We start from the raw sequence: 6,750 nt of genomic DNA, 5'->3' as shown, positions 1-6,750 counted from the left end.
TATTCCAACCATTCCACTTCATTTTTCGCATTGCAGAGAGATCAACCCCACTGTATTGGTTAGTTCTGTAACCAAAGCCATTCCCCTCTTTCGTTTACTCCGCTTATTCCCGACTGATTTACTGAGCACCCGGGCTGGGCATTTGGAATACAGTTTTGAGTGAGAGAGGCTGAATCCCTGCCCTCATGGAGTTTGCTGTCCCTGGAGGAGGAGATGAAGTAAATAGCACGGTTCACAGTGTAATAAGTAGCATGACAGGGAGCTCCTCTGGTATCAGGAAATGGGGGCGGCTTAACCTCACTGGTACGGTTGTCAAAGAGCTGATTTTTATGCTGAAATCCAAAGGGTGAGTAGGAGTTAGCAAGGTGGAGGCTGTATTCCAGGCAGAAAGAGCAGCTTGGGAGGCTTTAAATGGAGAGAAATAGCTCTGAGGAATTGAAAAGCATTCAGCTTGGCGGAATTGTCGAATTTGAGAAGATGATAGGGGAGGTAAGATTGACAATGGTCAAGGCATAAAATGCTCAGAAGCCTGTATCGTTTCAATTAGACTCCTAGTAAAATATCAATATGATACAGAGTTATGTCTTCCTCTAAAAGAAATCCAAAGTGCAGGGCTATATGGCTGCTCCATAGTGGGCACCGGGGCCCTATTTGGCTTTTGGCTCAGGCATCCCAGACGCATGGCTCGAATTCTCATTGATATTTCATATCTAAGATGGTTGTTGAATCCCCACCATCCTGTCCTTGGAACTGGCAGAAAGCAGGGGAAGAAATCAGGGATGGGCAATGCACACCCAGCTGTCTAGTCCCACGTTAGGAAGCATTTTCAGAAGTTCTAACCAGTGCCATTCCACTTCCATCTCATTGGCCAGCATTTACTAACACAAGAAATGTTTTATTAACGGACATCTCATAGACATAGGGACATGGCATTATCTAGAAGAAGGAAAATTCTGGCCTACGGATAGACAGCCCTTCCAACTCACTGCATTACCAGTGCATCCGATTCCCGTTCTGCCTTTTAAACCTCTCAGAAGCATGTCGGCTCCTGGGAAGGCTGGGACAGTCAGCAGGGCACACTGCCCCCTTGATAAAATCAGGGTTACGTTACTACAGAACAAGAGGACAGCAGCGTTTGGATAAGTAACTAGCAGTTTACATGTTAGAGGCCACGCTAATGAATTTGAACTCTATTGGGAGTAATGAAAGGTAACAAGTTGAATTTGCTTGTTAAAAAGAATTCTGGCTGCAATGTAGAGAACATACTGGAGGAGGACGGTCAGGACAGATACACAGCTACACAATAATGCACACAAGACGTGAAAGCGGCTCGGAAGGTGGCGGCGATGATCAGCTTAACTGGGTATAACATGACACTCATATCAGATGTTGCTGTTGGACATGTGTGAGGGACACAGCCTTGGGAATGTGGGAGTGGCCAAAAACAGGAGAAACAGCCCTGCCCTTAACGGAGTTTACAGTCTCAGGGAGGCTGAATGTAAAATTGCAGCTCTGACTAGTGCTAGAAAGGAGTTAACAGCTTATTCAGAGAAGTCATGAGGTGTTTCCCTTGAGGAAGTGGCATGTGAGCTGAGGCCTGAAAGGCGAGTAGGAGCGGATTAGGGGAAGAACGGCTAGAAGGGCTCCTTGTGGAGCACCGACTGCCAGGCTCCAAGGGGGGCGTCTGGAACCCAGGAGAAGGTTGGAGCTGCCTAGGTGAGAGGTGATGGATTAGGGCGGAGCGGGGTGGAATAGAGGAAAGTGGGAGGAAATGGAGAGAGATTCAGGAGGCGAATTCTGAAAGACTTGATAGGTGGACGTGAGAGGGGGGGTGTCACAGATGCCACCACTGTTCCCGCCTCGCACAACAGGATGATTTGGGGGTTGCGTGACCCAGATGGGGAGTTTAAAAGAGAACCAGGTGTGGGAAGAGGATCATAAATTTGGTTTTGGACATGAGCTTGAGCTGCTTCTGAGACACCCAAGGGGTCATGTTGAGCCAGCAGTTGGGCCCGTGAGTGTGGGATTTGAGGAGAGCATTGGCGGTAAGTGTATACGGTGTAAGTGAAGCCATGGGCGTGAGTGCGTGGTGTGGAAGAAGGGGTTATTGGGCTGGGCCTTAAGAGGAACATGGAGTCATTCCTCACATTACAAAAAGCAAATCATTCCACCCTCCCTCCATACATCAAACACCACCCATGGCTCAGTGATCTTCCGCCTAAATCCCAAAGCTCTTTGTGCCACCCAGGCTGAGTGACAGGGCAGCAGTCTTCCCACAGTCCCATCCCGCTTTCACGCCTGCAGGGGGCCACTGTAAGTGACAGGTCTTCAGTTCTTAAGTGCTTTTCCTGGTGCGAAGGAGGAACTTGCGGGAGTTTTGCGTTCCTTTTGTCTAAAAGCCTGTGTCCAAGTTGAGATCATCCACTAAGCTGGGTGAGGGCCCAGTCTCATGTTAAATTGTGTGGTTTTGCCAGGTTGCTTATGACTTTGCTGCAGACATGGTCTTTGTCCTTTGTCCTCTTGTGCCTTCTCCCTTCCTTGGAGCAGCAAGGCCCAACCTCCTGTCTGATTGTGGCTGAGCCTTCTCCTGGGCTGTGGACTGTAAGCTCCGCAGTTTTGCTCTGCAGGGATTCTCAGCTCCTGGGATCTCCCCACTACCTTCCAAGGCGCGTGGTGAGAAACTACATGAGCTTGATTGCTGTCAACTTCTCAGCAAACCTCTTAGTACCCCAGGCATGCGATGCTGGGATCTGTGGGTTTGGGGCAGGGAGGCTGCCCGGGGAGAGGGATCTATCTACAGCCCTCTTGAGCCAATTGTTTGTGAGCGCACTGGCAGCCTTGACTTCAGCTGCAATAAATCCCAGCCCTGCCTGGAAAAGTCTAGGGTCAGCTGAGACACCAGGCCCACTTCCTGGTTGGACAATGACCTCTTCTTCTGCCAAACCACAGGGGCTTGGCTGGCCTTCAGAGCCAGCATCTCCAGCTGTCAGTCTCTTGAGGCGACAGAGTGCCCTTGGAGATGGAAGGATGATTTGGAGCGAATCCCAAGGCAAGCAGCCCAGCTTTTAGTCTCTAAGCCACAGCGTGGCCTCTTCTGTCTGTTGCATAGACTTATCTTAGACTGTGGAAAGAGGGGAAGACAAACTCATTCTGTAGACTCCTGTGTGTGGAGGACATAGGAGGGACTGCAACCCAGAGGAAGATTCCTTAGAAGGCTCACACTGTAGCAGGCCCTAGGAGCGCACAGAACTTGGGACTGTGAACAGCATGGCAGTGTGGGCCAACGTGGAACTGTGCGATGATACTGTCTTGTGTGCTTGTTCATTCAACATTACAGAGCACCTGCTGTACTGTATGCTAGCCTCCTCGCTTAGGCAAGAGAAGTACTAAGGTGATCAAGAACTCTTCCAGGGGCAGGCATGGCCAAGGATAACGGAAGTATAATGTTGGCTATGGCAGAAGTGCACAGAGGACTGCTGCACACGAGAGAGGGAGAGAAGCCTTCTCTGGAGGTAACTGGGTCTTGAATGATGGGGACAGGCAATTTCAAAAGGAAAGAAAGCATAGGAAAAAAAATCATAATCAGAGCGATGGCAGCTACTTTTTAAACACTTTTTTTGAGGTTAATAGTGTGTCCTTTAGTCCCGGCTTCATCCCGCACGGTGACCTTAAACAATGATTTCCGTTTCTGTCTCAGTTTTCTCATCTCTAAAATGGAGATAATAGTGCTTACCTCAGGGAGTTGTTAGAATAAATGCTGTTAAGCACTTACTACATTCCAGGTCATACGTGTATATAACTTTTAATCCTTACAACAACCCTGGAAATAGGTTCACCCCCTTTAGAGAGGAGGAAAAGCGACCCTTGTGTTGTTTGTGCTCATGTGGATTAACAGCCGGTGTGGGGATTTGACCCATGTCTATCTGACGTCTGAAGTCACGGCCGTCCTTCTATTCCATGTGTAGTGGGACAGGAACACTAAATGTAAGTATGGTGAAGTCATAATGATTTAAAGACAACTTTTTGACACTTCCTCTCTGGTTGGTTGGCGTATATCTTGGCAGACCTGCTCAACACCAAACTTGGCTTTTTGTAGAAATATGGTTGGGGGTTTTACCAAAAGATTGTGTGTAAAATTCTTTAAAACAAAAAAAGATTTTATTTATTCATTTTTAGAGGGAAAGGGAGGGAGGAAGAGAGGAAGAAAAATATCAATGTTGGTTGCCCCTCATGTGCCCCCTAATGGGGACCTGGCCAGCAACCCTGGCATGTGCCCTGACTGGGAATTGAACCAGTGATCCCTTGCTTCACAGGCCGGCACTCAATCCACTGAGCCACACCAGCCAGGGCTATGTGTGAAATTCTTCATGAACGTGTGCCCTGTAGGGCAACTGAAAAATTTAAAGCAGAAATTGAACACTGGAACCCCTACAACTCAATAATAAAAAGGCAAACAAGCCAGTAAAAAAGAGGGGAGGGTGCAAAAAGACTTTAACAGAATTTTCATGAAAAAAAATATGTGAATGGCCGATAAGCACATGAATAGATGCTCAACATCATTAGGTGCCAGGGAAATGCAAATTAAAATCATAATGAAATACTGCTAGACATTCCAACATGGCTGAAACGAAAAAAAAAAAATTAAAAACAAACGTTGACCAGGAACACATATATTGATGATATAAAATGATACATCTTGGAGAAAGATTTGATGGTTTCTTATAAAATGAAACATACAGACTTGGGGTGGTGAATACACAATACAGTGAGCAGATGATGTGCTGTGGAATTGTGCACCTGAAACCTGTATAATTTTGTTAACCAATGTCACCCCAATAAATTCAATAAAAAAGGAAAAAAATAAACTATATGAAATAAAAAGAAAGAAATAATGCTAGTGGGTAAATTTGAATTCCCAATAAGAACAAAGTTATTCTTCCTACGTATAGTAGAAATTGTCATTTTTGGAAAAAAAAACAAACAAAAATCCTAATATTTGTGACTTAGAATCAGATTTAAAATCTCATCTTTTGATGCAACAAGCAGTCTAGCTTTTTCTGATACTCAGGACAAGCAAAGGAAATTGGTACCAAGTTTCCTGGGCTAGAGAATGTCCACCCAACACACTCCACCTAGAAACATCTTGAAAACAACAGGACTCCCAGACCCTCCCATTTCCCTTGGTTACGGCAGCCAGACCTATTGGCTTCAATCCTGTGAACTATTGGAGATACACCCCTGAGCAGAAGAAAATGAACTCAGTGATCCTGATTTATTTGAATTGTAACAAAAAGGTTGCAAAGAACCCCAAAATTTTTGCAATAGGGTACATCTCAGCTGAATGCCTGTTAGTCTGTCACTTGGGGAGAGTCTGTAAAGAGGCGGGGACCCGGCTTTGCTCTGCCTGCACCACCAGCCAGCTGTGGTCATGCCATTTCACTTACCCTTTCTTAACTTTAATTTCTTTTAGTGGAATAATATCATCTTTAATGTCTTTTCTAGTTCTAAAATAGTATGACTTGATGCTTATAAGTATAGATTGGGCAGTTTGGTCTGTTGCCCAAGAAGAAACTGGCAAGAAAAAAAATTAAACATACACCTAACATACTCTTTACTACTAAATATTTACCCAAGGTCAATGATAAACACGTGTCTGCAAAGTACAGCCGTCTAGTTCATAATAATTAAAAACTTGAAAGAGTTCAGGTTTCCATCAACAGGAGAATGGATAAACAAACTATGGTATATTCATATAATGCAACACTACACAGCAATAAACAGCTGATACATGTAAGAACATGGATGATTTTCAAAGACATCTTTGCCACGAAGGAAGTCTTACACAAAAATACACATATGATGATTTTATTTATATGAAACTCTTGAACAGATTCTGCGGAGGGCAATCAGAACACTGGTTGCCTCTCGAAGGTCGAGAAGGGCAGGAATTGATTGGAAAGGGACATCTTGGGGGTTTGAGTTCACAGGCGTACGCATTTGTCGGACTCAGTACACGGGCACCTGAGTTGTAAATTTCATTGTATTATACATAAATTTAACAACAAAAGAAAAATGTAAACAAATATTGAACTTTAGTTCATGATACGCATGCTGAAATATTTAGGGGGAAATGTGCTTATGTCCGCAATTTACTTTGAAATGCATTAAAATATACAATGAATTGAGGGATATAGACCGATGGGTGATGAAGTAAGTAAAGTGTTAATGGTGAAGTCTAGGTGATGGGGAAACAGGTGTTCATTCTTTAAACTTTGCTGTATGTTTGAAACTTTTCATAAAAGCCAGTTATTTGGGTGCTTTGCGGGGAAGCTCTGCCACCAGAGGAGCTGGCTAGTCTTAGGACCCAGCAAAATGGAGACACTAGAAGCTGAGGGAGGGCAGGAGCAATGCTCTGTTACCTCAAAAGAGCGATTAACCTCTCAGTCTGTTTTCCCAACTATCACAGAACAATAGCAGTGGTAGCACTTGGTATTATTAAGCATTTTCTCATGGGTGGGAATACCTCAAAATTGGAGATCCTCAACCCAGTCCCCAGCCCCCAGCCCCCAGCCCCGCCACACGCCCACCGCCCTCCGTACCCGCCCCCCCAGCGTCCATTTAAGCTCCAGCCCTGAGGCGGCCGGCCTGACCGTTGCTCTGGTAACCGCACCTGGGCTTCCGGGATGACACCGGAAGTCACTTCTCACCCGCTCTCCCTATTGGAAGCCGTCCGCCCGTGGGGGCGGGCGC

This window comes from Pteronotus mesoamericanus, unplaced genomic scaffold, assembly GCF_021234165.1.
Source record: "Pteronotus mesoamericanus isolate MK-2021 breed Mesoamerican mustached bat unplaced genomic scaffold, CSHL_Meso_final contig_25, whole genome shotgun sequence".
In the NCBI taxonomy this organism is placed as follows: domain Eukaryota; kingdom Metazoa; phylum Chordata; class Mammalia; order Chiroptera; family Mormoopidae; genus Pteronotus; species Pteronotus mesoamericanus.
Note: the sequence above shows the minus strand (reverse complement) of the source record.